This window comes from Ctenocephalides felis, unplaced genomic scaffold (genome assembly GCF_003426905.1).
Source record: "Ctenocephalides felis isolate EL2017-DRISC unplaced genomic scaffold, ASM342690v1 CF-g0.4_SCAFFOLD_03571, whole genome shotgun sequence".
Classification (NCBI taxonomy): domain Eukaryota; kingdom Metazoa; phylum Arthropoda; class Insecta; order Siphonaptera; family Pulicidae; genus Ctenocephalides; species Ctenocephalides felis.
The window spans coordinates 60499902-60514868 of NW_020539725.1; the positions used below are offsets into that span (position 1 = coordinate 60499902).

At 28.4% G+C, this 14967-nt stretch overlaps 1 long non-coding RNA gene across 1 annotated transcript; it reads left to right on the forward strand.

The window, feature by feature from the left end:
- The first annotated feature begins 2471 nt into the window (after positions 1-2471).
- Positions 2472-14207, forward strand: LOC113384408. Its single transcript, XR_003367940.1, has 3 exons — positions 2472-2519; positions 5831-6007; positions 13332-14207. It is a non-coding gene; the product is annotated as an uncharacterized LOC113384408 (long non-coding RNA).
- The last annotated feature ends 760 nt before the right edge of the window (positions 14208-14967 follow it).

Sequence of the window (14967 nt, forward strand, 5' to 3'; positions counted from 1 at the left end):
TACAATTTAAAATTGTCTATCTAATAAAATATTACAATATTTTATTTTTAACAATTATATAATTCAAAAAACGTATATTTTATGTCGTTTTTGCTAATAGTCTTTATTCCTTTTCCTATTTAAATTTGCTCGTCAGTAGAGTCCCTGGATGTTAGTTTTTCAGTCAGTAGAGTCCATTTTGTTCCTCTCCAGAAAATTGATTTTGGTCGTCAGTAGGGTCCCTTTCTGATTTAAATTTGGTTTATTAGCCAGTAGAGTATATTATGTATTTTCCTCTCCAGAAAATTGATTTTGGTCGTCAGTAGAGTCCCTTTTTGTTCCTCTCCACGGAATTGATCTTGCTCATCAGTAGATTTCCTTCTGTTCTTCCTCAAAATATTTAGTTTGCTCGTCAGTACAATTTTTTTTCTTCTTATATTTTTGTTTGCTCGTTTACTTGAGTTTCCTTTTTCATCTCTTTTAGTTTGTTTGTCAATAAAGTCCCTTTTGTATCCTTCTGTAAAATTGATTTTTTTGGTCAGTAGAGTTTATTCCTATTTAAATTTGATCGTCAGTAGAGTCCCTGAATGTTAGATTTTTAGCTAGTAGAGTCCATTTTGTTCCTTTCCACAAAATTGATTTTGGTCGTCAGTAGAGTCTCTTTCTAATTTAAATCTGGTTTATTAGCCAGTAGAGCATATTGTGTTATTCCTCTCCACAAAATTTCAGTAAAGTCTTTTTTCCAAAATTGAATTTGCTCATCAGTAGAGTTAATCTTAATTTTCATAGTACTCAGCTTTTTAAATATGCTCTTCAGTAGAATCCCTTCTCCTCTTATATTTTAGTTTGAGTGTCAGTCAAGTCCCTTTTGTTCCCCTCATAAAATTGGTTCAGCTGGTCATCATAGATTTTTTTTTTCAATTCTATTTTGCTCGTCAGTAGAGTTCCTTTCTCATTTAATTTGAATTTGAGCGTCAGTAGAGTTCCTTTTGTTAATATTACAAAATTTAATTTGCTCGTCAGTAGAGTCTCTTCTTTTCTCAATTTTCAGTTTGCTCGTCAGTAGAGTCCCTTCTCTTTTTAAATGCCAGTTTGCTCGCCAGTAGAGTCCCTTCTTTTCCCAACTTTCAGTTTGCTCGTCAGTAGAGTCCCTCCTCTTTATAAATGCCAGTTTCCTCGCCAGTAGAGTCCCTTCTTTTCTCAACTTTTCGTTTGCTTGTCAGTAGAGTCCCTTTTTAGTTTGCTCATCAGTAGAGTCCCTTCTCTTCTCATTTAATTCTAGTTTGAACGTCATTCAAGTCTCTTTTGTTTCACTCATAAAATAGATTTTGCTTGTCAGTGGAGTTTGTTTTCTTTGCTATTTTATTTTGCTTTTCAGTAGAGTCTTTTTGCATTTTCATACTATGTATGTATTTTTAATTGAAATTGAAATTTATTATTATAAACTATTGTTTTATGCAAGTTGTGAATTTTAAGCTAAACTTGTATATTTATATAATTGGACACAATTTTATAGAAAGATGGAGAAGGGACTCTACTGACACACAAAATAGAACTCTGAGGAGAGTAATTCCTTCTCCTTTAATTCAGAAATTATTTAAACATATATATAAATTAATACTCTTAAAATAATAAATATCATCATTATAATTATTATAGTTTATATAACAAATTGTTTGTCAGTATTGTTCCATTGTTGTCTGAACAATGGGAACAAATGTTTTTTTAAACAAAAATTGCATTGCATTTTATTAACTCAGACACATTTTGTATTTGTAAAATATTTTACACTTAGACCAAAAAAATCTAGAACAATTTTTTAGGGCAGGCGGCGAGGACGTTCCTCTATTAATATAATCTTACGGGGAAATTCTGCCTTATAAAATGGCATTGTCATGGCAACGCTATCTTATGCTGGTTCTTATTAGTGAATCTATTTGCCGTGCGATCAGGCGTATTTTACATATAAACAAGAAAAGAAGAATGTTATGATAATAGAATTTTAAATGGTGCAATTATCATAACATTTAATATATATGAAATACGTTGTTTATATGTGAAATACGCCTGATCGCATGGCAAATAGACATTTTTACAATTTCACTACCAATAAACAAGCATAAGATAGCATTGTCTGGTTCATGGTTTTTATCAATCATACTACTAATACTACGAAGGGTTATTTTTTACCCAATTGCCTTCTATTTAGCCATATTATATTAAATGACTCTCACATCTAGTTAACAGTTTTCAATTTGTCTCAAGGCACGATGCCATGCACCACTAGTTCATCATATTTCTATCTATCGTTCTATCCATCCGATTACATAGTCTACGACCACTTCCCAGGTCGAAATGTGTGGTGCTGTTCCGTCCGTTCCGTAGTATCTCGTGCAAGGCGATTCGATAAGGACACGATTTTACATTATTATTAATATTAAAAATATTTCTAATACACATTTTAATATTTAGTCAATTTTAATAAATTGTTTAAAGTGTGGACTATGTAAACAGTGCTTTTGTGGATCGAAAAACTAGTGGTAATTGATTTATTTTGACGATTTTGTTGAAAAGTGTACTGTAAAGAATTCATATTTAATTTTATTTTGTTTAATATTATATGAGCTTAAATTAATGAATAATTTATAAATAAATAATGTCCTTGCAAGGATTTGTTAAAATTTCAATTTAGTATTAAATCATTTATAATAGTTTTAAATTTTTTTATTAATTTAATACTTGTTTATATTTAAAATTTTTAGTATTTAATATTTCAAACAAATAATACTAAAAGTATTTACCCCAAAATTTAAATAATTTTAAATTAAAAAAAAAATAATGTACCCTTTTATATTGAAGACATTCTTATAAAATATAATAATTAGATATTAAAATTACTATATTTATTTAAATATTACGAATAATATGTTATAAAAAATTCAAATAGTTTAATCAATTTTAAAGAAAGAATAAAAGATAAAATTATAATTAAAATAGATTGTAACGAAAAAGTATTTTCTTTATAAATCATTATAAAATTATATTAATAAACTTAATATTATAATTTTTTATTATATTTATTAATCGACTTAATCGAATGATTGTAACGAAAAAGTATTTTCTTTATAAATCATTATAAAATTAATATTATATTTTTTATTATATTTATTAATTGACTTAATCAGTCACATTTTTTATGTTGATGTAAAAAAATAACTAGCTGTAAGTGAAATTCTGTCTTAAGGCAATTAAGGCATCGTGCCTTAAGGCAAATTGCTGGAACTTCCCGTGCCAAAAATTATTATTTTTTTAAAAACGATTAACATTTTTGAAAAAATTTTACTTCGAAAAAATAAGATTTTTTGGAAATTTTAAATTGGACGAAAAATTACTTTTTTTTGAAAAAAAAATTTTTTTTAAACAAAATTTTTAAACAATTTTTTTTATAAAATTTTTTTCTGGAAAAAATGTTATCTTCATTTTGACATATTTTGGAAGATCTGAACTTTTTTTCAAAGCAATCGTACTTCTTTAACTGCATAGTGACAAAAAATAAAGCGCGTAAGCGCCGCGTCGCTGTCTAACGGAAAAACATTAGTACGGAACCCATAGGAATGTAAACAAAACTTATACTTATTGTTAAAATCTCAATAAAATATCTGATAATTTGATATGCATATGTCTAATGTCTAATGATTATTGTTGACCGCCATATGTTATTTTTTTTTTAGTTTTTTTACTAGATCTCCGAAACCGCTAGACCTATCTTCATGAAAATTTGATCAAATCTTCATCTTGTTAATACAAGTAAAATGTTTTTTGAACTATACAAATCGGACGCTCCGTTCTCTTAAAAACTGAGTTACCGTTTTTGGCCCTTTTTGCCCCATATCTTCGGAACGGCTAGACCTGCCTTTGACAAAAACTAATCAGCACGTCTCCTTATCAATACGAATCGAATGTTTTTTGAATTATTCAAATTGCTTCATCCGTGTTCCCGAAATCGTCGACGAAAATTTGTATCCGAACACACACACATGCACGCACACACACACACACACATACATCAATTTTCTCCAAGGTATGCCAACATATTCAGAAACCTCTGAAACGTGAAGATATATAAAAATTTTCATTTTCGATTTTTTTGCGATTACTTACCCTATGGAAAGTTAATTATAAATAAATCAATTTATCATCTCCAGAACATTAACAATCGTCATTTCATTTCGAATCAAATTCAAAAAAAAAAAAAGTTGCCAAATTTACACAAAATTGAAAAAGTGCTCCTGCATAGTCACAGTCTAAACGCATTTGCAAATAATTCTGTGCGACATTTTCACTTATACTGTGCTCAGATTGGCGGCATTTTCACATTTTCAATAATTTTCACAAAATTGGAAAAGTGCTCCAGTACACAAACAGTCTAAACGCACTTGCGTAAGCATTTGTACCAGAGTGGCGCTTAGACTGTGCTTAGCCTGGGTGATTTTTTGAATTTTTAGTCCAAAATTACAAAAAAAAATTTTTGAAAAAAAAATTAAAACAAAAATTTTTTTTTTCCAAAATCAATTATTTTGTTGAAACAAGCAGAAAGTTCTTTGAATCATTTTAATCGGACGCTTAGTTCTCTCAAAAACTGCCATTTTTTTTAAATTTAGCTCTGTATCTCCGAAACCTCTGGGCCTACCTTTGCCAAAAACTAATCAGCACATCTCCCTATTAATAGGAATCGAATGTTTTTTAAACCATTCAAATCGGTTGTTCCGTTCTCTCAAAAACTCGCTTTCAATTTTTTGCACTCTTTGCTCCATATCTCCGTAACGGCTGGACCTGCCTTTGCCAAAAACTAATCAGCACATCTCCCTATCAATAGGGATCGAATGTTTAATGTTTAAACCATTCAAACCGGTTGATCCGTGCGCCCGAAAACGTGGACGAAAAAAAGCGAACATACAAAACACACACACACACACACACACACACACACACATCCATTTTTTCTGAAGTATGCCAAAATGTTCAAAAACCTTCAAAACGTCGAGAAATGTAAAAATTTTTGATTTCGATTTTTGGACGATTACTATAACTTACCATACGGGAAGTTAATAAATAACAAAAATAATAAGTAATAAATAATTAAAATACCATTTTACTTAATATTAATAATACTTATGACTTAATATTAGTCTTAGTGTTGATTTTTTTTATATGTATATTATATATACAAGTAAATAAACTATTAAATACAAAAATGTTTACAAAATAATTAAGTACTAAATAAAATTAAAATTAAAATAAATATTAAATTTTGATTTAAATATAGAACTGTATTTAATAAATTTAAATTAAATATTTTTATTTTATAAATATTACATATATAAAACAAATTTACTATTAGTATTAGATGTCAAATATTAAATTAAAAAAAAAAGTAAAAAAATAAATTTTGCATTAAAATTATACATTTATAATAAGAAATTATATAAAATTGAAAAATTTAGTTTATTTTATTAAGTTTAGTTATTATATACTCAGATATTTAAAATCAAAATATTATTAAAATTTAAAATTCAATATTCCAAAATTAATTTTTTTTATCATCAAATATTTTTATAATTTATCATCAAAATAGTCATCAATTATTTTTATAATTTATCATCAAAATTAATTATTATTATTATTTTTTTTTACTTGTAAACTAAAAATATGGAATTCTCTATTTTATTTTGTTTAAATCAAATATTGCATTTTTAAATCTAAAATGATTTAATTTATTTTTTAACAAATAAGTCATTTTTCGTTTAAAATAATAATAATAATTCAATTTATATTAACTGTCTTTTACAAGTGTGAGCTAAAACTATGGTTTCTATTCGAAAATGTTCAATAAAAACAGTAAAAAAGCAGTGACGTGCATAAATTTTGATTGATCGATGAGCAAAGAAGGACGTGTAGTGCAAAAATGGGTTAAATTTAAGACATTCGGGTTAAGTGGGCTCAAAATGGGCAAACAATATACCTACTGGTAAGAATAAGACTTGATTTCTTATATACCCTAAATTTTGACCCTCCTACCACAAACTTTTAGTGATAATTATCTCGTATTATAGGAATTATGGCTTAGATGCAAGCCGAAACGTACATATGAATAAGATGAAATTCTTAATGAAAATCTCTATCATTTGTATGTGTTCTTTTGTTTGTGATTGAATTTGGTTTTGTAAAATGCAAGTTTGTATATATATATATATATATATATATATATATATATATTATATTTAAGATATGAAATGTGTGCACAATTAAATATGCAAATATTTTTCGCTAAACGCGCATTAAGCACATTTAATAATCTTATCAAGTTTCAAACATCTTAGATACGTTTTCTATATATATACATTAATTATAAATAAATATAATATATATATATATATATATATATATATATATATATGTTTATAATATTATCTATATATAAAAGTTGATGACTGCGTTGTATAAAATTGCAGGGAAATACTTAAAGATAAAATCTCAATGACTTATGTAGCATTTTATTAACAAACTTTATATATATATATATATATATATATATATATATATATATATATATAATTTAGGGTGGTCCTTAATATGGCCATTTTCGAATTTCCTTGCTCAAATGCCAAAAAATCTGAGTAATAGAAAAATTGAATAAAATGCCTTATTTAAAAATTAGAATTTCCGTTCTCTCAAAAACCTGATTTCTATTTTTGTACACTCTTTGTTCCGTATCTCCGAAACGGCTAGACCTGCCTTTCCCAAAAACTAATCACCACTTCTTTTTTTTAACCATTCAAGTCGGATGCTCCGTTCTCTCAAAAACCCGATTTCTATTTTTTTGCACTCTTTGCTCCGTATCTCCGAAACTGTTAGACCTGCCTTTGCTAAAACTAATCACCATTTCTCCCCATCAATGCGAATTGAATGTTTTTTAGAACCATTCACGTCGGATGCTCCTTTCACTTAAAAACCCGATTTCTATTTTTCACACTCCTTGCTCCGTATCTCCGAAACGGTTGGACCTGCCTTTGACAAAAACTAATCACCACTTTTCCTCATCAATACGAATGGAATGTTTTTTTTTGAACCATTCAAGTCGGATGCTCCGTTCACTCACAAAGTCGATTTCTATTTTATACACTCTTTGCTCCGTATCTCCGAAACGGCTAGACCTGCCTTTCCCAAAAACTAATCACCATTTCTCCCCAACAATACGAATTGAACGTTTTTTTTTAACCATTCAAGTCGGATGCTCCGTTCACTCAAAAACTGAATTACCATTTTCTACACTCTTTGCTCCGTATCTCCGAAACGGCTAGACCTGCCTTTCCCAAAAACTAATCACCATTTCTCCCCAACAATACGAATTGAACGTTTTTTTTTAACCATTCAAGTCGGATGCTCCTTTCACTTAAAAACCCGATTTCTATTTTCTCCACCCTTTAGTTTGTATCTCCGAAACGGTTAGACCTGCCTTTGCCAAAAACTAATCACCACTTCTCCCAAACAATACGAATTGAACGTTTTTTTTGGACCATTCAAGTCGGATGCTCCATTCCCTCAAAAACCCGATTTCTATTCTCTACACTCTTTGCTCCGTATCTCCGAAACGGCTAGACCTGCCTTTCCTAAAAACTAATCACCACTTCTCCCCAACAATACGAATTGAACGTTTTTTTTTTGAACCATTCAAGTCGGATGCTCCTTTCACTTAAAAACCCGATTTCTATTTTCTCCACCCTTTAGTTTGTATCTCCGAAACGGTTAGACCTGCCTTTGCCAAAAACTAATCACCACTTCTCTCGAACAATACGAATTGAACGTTTTTTTTTGAACCATTCAAGTCGGATGCTCCGTTCTCTCAAAAACCCGATTTCTATTTTCTGCACTCTTTGCTCCGTATTTCCGAAACGGCTATATCTGCCTTTCCCAAAAACTAATCACCATTTCTCCCCAACAATACGAATTGAACGTTTTTTTTAACCATTCAAGTCGGATGCTCCTTTCACTTAAAAATTTTCTGATTTCTATTTTCTCCACCCTTTGCTCCGTATCTCCGAAACGGCTGGACCTGCCTTTCCCAAAAACTAATCACCATTTCACCCCAACAATACGAATTGAATGTTTTTTTTGAATCATTCAAATCCCAATGCTCCGTTCACTCAAAAACCCGATTTCTATTTTCCACATTCTTTGCTTAGTGTTTCCGAAACTGCTAGACCAGCCTTTGCCAAAAACTAATCAGCACATCAATACAAAACACACATTGCATTGAATACATTTCATAATTAATATTCGCATCTGTAGAATTATTCGCTAATTAATTTTCCTCTAATCAAACATTTCCGATTCGATAAAATATTTCTCAATGAAGTATAAAATATTAATAACGGAGATGTATTATGCGAAAAATCGTATTAAGTGTGATCGTCTATATATATATATAATTTTGTGTCATCTCATATTTATCAAAAATGTTCGTTTGCGGAATTCCAATTTAATTCCTTTTGATTCGTGTCGACCGCAAATATTTATTATTAAAACAAAATCGAATCGAATTCTGATTGGATTCGTACGGGATTCAAATGTTTTATAATTGGATTGATTCAGTACTATTTATAGTACTGTAACTTTAATTATGGTTTATTATACTAAAATACAAGCTTTGTTAATAAATGTTGTTTGAAAAATCAATTGTTTCAGAGAACAATCGAACAATACGAACAAACAATAAATTTGTTAATAATAATAATAATAATGGAATTATTATTTTAGTAGTATTGACCCAAATGTATTATTTATTCCAAGAAAATTCAAAATAACATTTGTAACAGAATATTTAGATTTTCAGCAAGTTGTCAATTAATTATTATTATTCATTTTATTGATTAAATTGTTAATTTTATAATTCTTGTGTAATTACAACAATTAAAATAAAATCCAGAACACAATAGTCAATTATAATCATTATGTAATATGTTCAATGCAATACAGATAATCCAACTATTGTATTTAAATAATACTTAAATTATCTGCATTGTTTTAGTTAGATGATTATCTTTATCTAATTCTAATATTGAGAAAAAAAAATCAGAAATTACTCAATATTTTATTGTTAAACTTAATCATGCGAATGAAACTTCTTCCACAATTTTGCGAAAATACTTGAAAAAATTTTATATTTGTTGCGAATATGTATGTATATATGTATATATATATATATAAATGTATATTTATATGTGTATGTATATCATTATGGGTATATATAAGGGCTCCAAAAGCTGTTTTTGGTAGATAAGGACCAAATCCTCAAGATTAAGCACCTTTTCTTATAAGGCACAAATGATTTAGCTCATTTAGCATTTTTTTATTATATATATATATATAGTATATATACATATTTATGTTTTGACCTTTCTAAAAATTCTTTGATGTTTTCAGAATATCTCCGGATATTATTTTATGTAATTTTATATTTTCTTATATTATTTGTTTAAGTCCTTTATCCTCTTTTATTTTGTAATAATTCTCACTTTGTTATGATAATTTTTATTTATTCAATATTATTTTTGGACATTTTTCATCATTTCATGCGTTAGGCTTTGGAAAATCTAATGCTTTTGATGTTCTCCTTTTTTAAAAAAAATCGGGCATTTTTTAAGTTTATTTGACGACTTTATGTCGATTTTCAAAATTTTCTGGCAAATTGTAACACTTTTAATATTTGTCCAGACTTTCTGATGATATATAGTACTTTCTGATAATTTTTACAACTTTCTGATTATTTTCAGGATTTTTTGACATTTTTTGAAGTACTTCAGTCGCTTTTATCGATTTTCAGACAATTATCATAATTTTCCAAAGTTTTTTTTTTACTTTCCGTTGATTTTCAAGCCTTTCTGTCGGTTTGAAGAATTCTCAATTCATTTTACCAGATTTTCAGATTTTTTTCATGTTTTTTTTAAATATTTTTGATGTTTTGTCAACATTTTTTAATAATTTTCAACCATTTAGTATATTTTCCATCATTTTAAAAGAATTTTAACACTTTTTCTTGTTTTTTTTTTCCTTTATTCCTGTTTTCTATCATTTTTAACATTTTTTCCCATTTTCTGTCATTTTAACATTTTTTCCCATTTTCTATCATTTTCAACATTTTTTTCTATTTTCTATTATTTTTAACATTCTATCCTATTTTTTATCATCTGTAACATTTTTTCCTACTTTCTATCGATGTAATATACACTTTTGTAGTAAATGAGCTTAAAGAAGTTTTACTTCAAAAAATTTATATTGTTCTTTGCATATTGGGTATTTTTGAATAGAATCCGAATACTGAATTCAACTATGTGATTTATCCCCGAAATATACATTTTTACGAATTAATGGCTGAGATGCCTAAAGAAGTTTTACTTCTAAAATTTCAGATCGTTTCTTTTATCGCATGTTGGATATCGTTTAAAAAGTATCAACGAGTAGAAGACGATATTCACCAAAATTATTATATATATGATAATTTTGGTGAATATCGTATGTATCATTTAAAACTGATATATAAAATAGTAAATATTAAACCTAACTTCACTTATGTCTTATCAGAAAGTTGCACTTTTGATAAAATAATTATTTAGAATTTTGGAGGTTAGGTTCTATGTGTAAAACGCCTGATGGCAAAGCAAATAGATAACTTTCGACAGTTTAGTAATACTAATAACATAACATTGTTATTTTATCCGAGAATTGGCCCTTAAGTGTTGAAAATCGTCATAAAACTATAGAAAAATATGAGAAAATCTTGAAAATTGTCAGAAAAATCATTTTGATAACATAGCATCTGTATTTTATCCGAGAATTAGCCCTTTTTTTATATCTTTCTATGAAATATCTTGGTTTTTAGATAATTACGAGATTTTCTAAGATTTTCAGGTCATTTTAAATTTTTTTTGTAGATTTTAAAAAAATTTTAACGAACCTTAACGTCACTCATTAGATATTTTTTAACGATTCTTAAGATTTTAAAAAATTCTTAAATATCTTGATATTTTTTCGAATTTCTTGGTAATTTTATAGGACTTCCTGATATTATTCAAAATTACTCTTATTTATGTATATATAGTAGATTTGCGGAATCTACTATATGACACACCAAGGGTCGAAACGTATGTTTTTCTATATATATATATATATATATATATATATATATAAATAAAATAAATATATAAACTAACAATATTAACTGAAACATGTTTTTCTAGTGATTTTTGAAACTGAACTTGCAACGCCAACGAGAAACCACGTGACACACAGAAGGGAAAAAAGTTTATATCTTTTAATTATTTTAAATATAAAATTAAGTTTATTTTTAAAAAAATCTTTGTAAATATTTTTTAGATACTGTTAACAAAGAATTGCTGAATGATGACACACAATCCGTGTCGAAACGTATGTTATAAGTAAATATTTTGTATTTCTTTGTTTCTTTTATTTCGACGACTGGCTGAAAATCATACCAAGAGAGAGATATACATATATATATATATATATATATATATATATATATGTATATATGTATATATATATATATATATATATATTATATATGTATATTTAATATCATATCCCTCCGCGTTATTCCATTACACCATTACTTCGCACCCGTGCTTTATTTTTGCGGTCGAACCAGGGGATCGATCCCCTCACCCCATTCCCATGCACAGAGACATGAAAAAAATTGATGGAAACAATTTCCGCGAAATGGACACAGATGTTACAGCGGGAAACAGATATTGGTCATTGCACGTTTTATTAATTTAGTAATTAGATTTCGCCTTAAACGATAACATTCTTCTCCATCTATTTATCCTTTGATACCCGAATCAACCTATTTCTAACCCATTCATCTCAATTTTCACCTCCAGCTTTGTAATTTAAATGGACTTTGAGAGAAGATATGTACCAATGTTATTAAATGCCCCTAATGCGTATGTTACGTCTTTGAATACAAACACGAACACAAACGAATAAGGTAGCCGTGTTGTGTTTGCATACGCTCTAGGCGCAATTAGAAATACATCTCTCGGAAGGAGAAGGACCATCAAGGAATACGTTTAATAAGGACACGAGGAATTTAATTTAATGTATGTACAAGGAGTTGTAATTGAAAAAAATGTCAGGAAAAGTCTAAGAAAAAAGACATGTACTGTTTTGTGTTTTAATGACGCAACATGTAAAAAATGTTTGAACCGACACAAAAAGATTTACCGAAATTCGACTAGCCGTTCAGGAGCCTAGTATATACGAACAGAAGATTTTATATATTTGAAGCGGAAATATAAATACTATATGGTATCATATAATATTTATGTCGATTTTACTGCTTCTGTTACTTTTCGGGGATAAGTCAATAAAAATTTATATATCCGAATATTATTATTTCGATATATACATATTGTATTTTTGAATTTCTTCGCTCCCAAGGCGTCAAATGCTTCCAAATTAGTAAAAGAAAATTTTCTGAAAGTTTTAGCCCTTAATATCAACATTTATTATTATCTTACTATTTCTATTATTGTTATTTTGTTATATTTTATTATTTTTCTAGAATTATTTTATTATTCAGAAATTTTATTTATATTATCTATTAATTTTATATTTATTTTTATTTGCTTCTATTTTATATTAAATCATTATATTACGGATATTATTTTCATGTAAATTCTGTACTTTACACTTTTATTTACTTAAATTTGTTATTATTTATCAATATTACTAGATGTTAATTATTTAACAATTGTAATAAATATTGAAATTACAACAGAAAATAACATTTAGATAATCCGCACTTCAATTAAAAGTTTCATATTTTTATTATTAAGTAAATTCTTGCGCCATCTGTGATAGCAGTTCTGAACTCACTTAAAAATATTTATAAAACATTTAACCTGTAATTAAATTTATGTGGACTGTTTAATGTAATATTTATTTATTGTGGCATCAAAATTAATTTTGCAGCTAAATATTTATCTAATTGGTGATTTTGACACTCAAATTATCAGTAATACAATGCCATCAAAATTACAGGTCTGCCATCACAGATGGCGCAAGTATTTAGTTGATAATAAATATAAGAAACTTTTAATTGAATTGCGGACTATCTAAATGTAAATATTAAGCACTAAAACTTTAAGAGAATTTTCTTTTATTACTTTGAAAGCATTTGAGCCCTTGGGAGCAAAGAAATTCCATAAAATATCCTTATTAAAGACCACCCTGATATATATTTATCTCAATTTTTTTCTCTCTATTTTCAGACAATCATCAAACCATAATCGAAATCTTCCAAAGCTGATCGGATCCACTATGCGCCACTTGCATCACGCAAAAGTGGCCCTTTGCACAAAATTCAAACCAGCAGTGATACACAACGAAGATAACCTCAAAAATTCACCATCACCAGAGAGAAAAAGAAATTGTGAAAGAATTGAAGGAGTTTATTTGGAAAATCAGTTGGCAGATAATTTTGACCAGAAGTGACAATTGATAAAGACCAGAAGATAAAAGATTTCTGTTTAGAAGAAATCTCTCACCAGAATCAGGATTAATCTTTTACCAGAATTGAATCTGAAACCAGGAGCAATTGTCTGGCCTTCTGGAGAAGTTTCGTATTTTTTTGGCTTTATTTTGTGGAACTATTTTGGGAATCTTTATTAGATGTGATTTCTGATCAAGAGTCATCACCAAAAGGAAAGATTTTTGACCAGTAGCAGAAAAGCACAAAGCAGTTGATTCATCTTTTGACCAGAAGAAGGTATCTTTAACCAAAAGTAAATTATAACAAGGTGAGATCTTTAACAAGAATTGGCGTCTAAACTTTCAGAAGTTTTGGCATCCATTTGTTGAACTTAAAGGCAACTACATTATTTTTAAGCAATTTTATCTACTCTGGTTCCACAAGTTATTATCCAAAAAGAAATCTCTGACCTTGAGTGATCTCTAATTAGAACCAGGAGCGATCTTCAACGTGTTGGTGTAGTTTCATATTCTTTGGTTTTATTTTGTTGAACTATTCTAGGAATCTTTGTTAGGATTTCTAGCCAGTAGCAGGAGAAACAATTCTTGACTAAAGTAGATCTAACAGTTGGCTTTGTCTTTTTGACCAGGATTTAACACTGATTAGATAGAAGGTATCTTTAACCAAAATAGATTTTCATCTTCAACAAGAATTGGTCTTTAAACTGGTGTACTTTTATAATTTTGGCTTTAAGGATTTTTCTCCAAACTGGTTCCACAAGTTGTCACTATAATTCCAATGCAAAGTCTTCACCAGTTGATGGTTCACAAGAAATTTTGCTAAAAATCTAATCTGATGATCAGCAGGTATAACTTGTTGGCAGAGAATTTTGACCAGAAGTGACAATTGATAAAGACCAGAAGTTAGAAGACTTAAAAAGAAATCTGTGACCTTGTGTGATCTCTAATTGGAACCAGGAGCGATCTCCAACTTTATTTGGTTGAACTATTTTAGGAGTTTTTGTTAGATGTGACTTCTGTAAAGGATTTTCGACCAGTAGCAGTAGAAACTATCCTTGACTAAAATACATCTAACAGTTGGCTTTGTCTTTTTGACCAGATCTTAACACTGATTGGATAGAAGGTATCTTTAACCAAAACAGATTTTCATCTTCAACAAGAATTGGTCTTTAAACTGGTGTACTTCTATAATTTTGACTTTAAGTATTTTCCTTCAAACTGGTTTTACAAGTTGTCACTATAATTCCAAACCAGATTAAAATACACCAACAAGACCATCTAATATTATGCAAAGTCTACACCAGCTGATAGTCAACAAGAAAATTCGCCAATTGATGAACTTCTGGAAATAAAGTTGAGAACAACTAATAAATTTGTGGATATTGCTGAATTTTGGACGTTGTCAAAGGTCAAAAA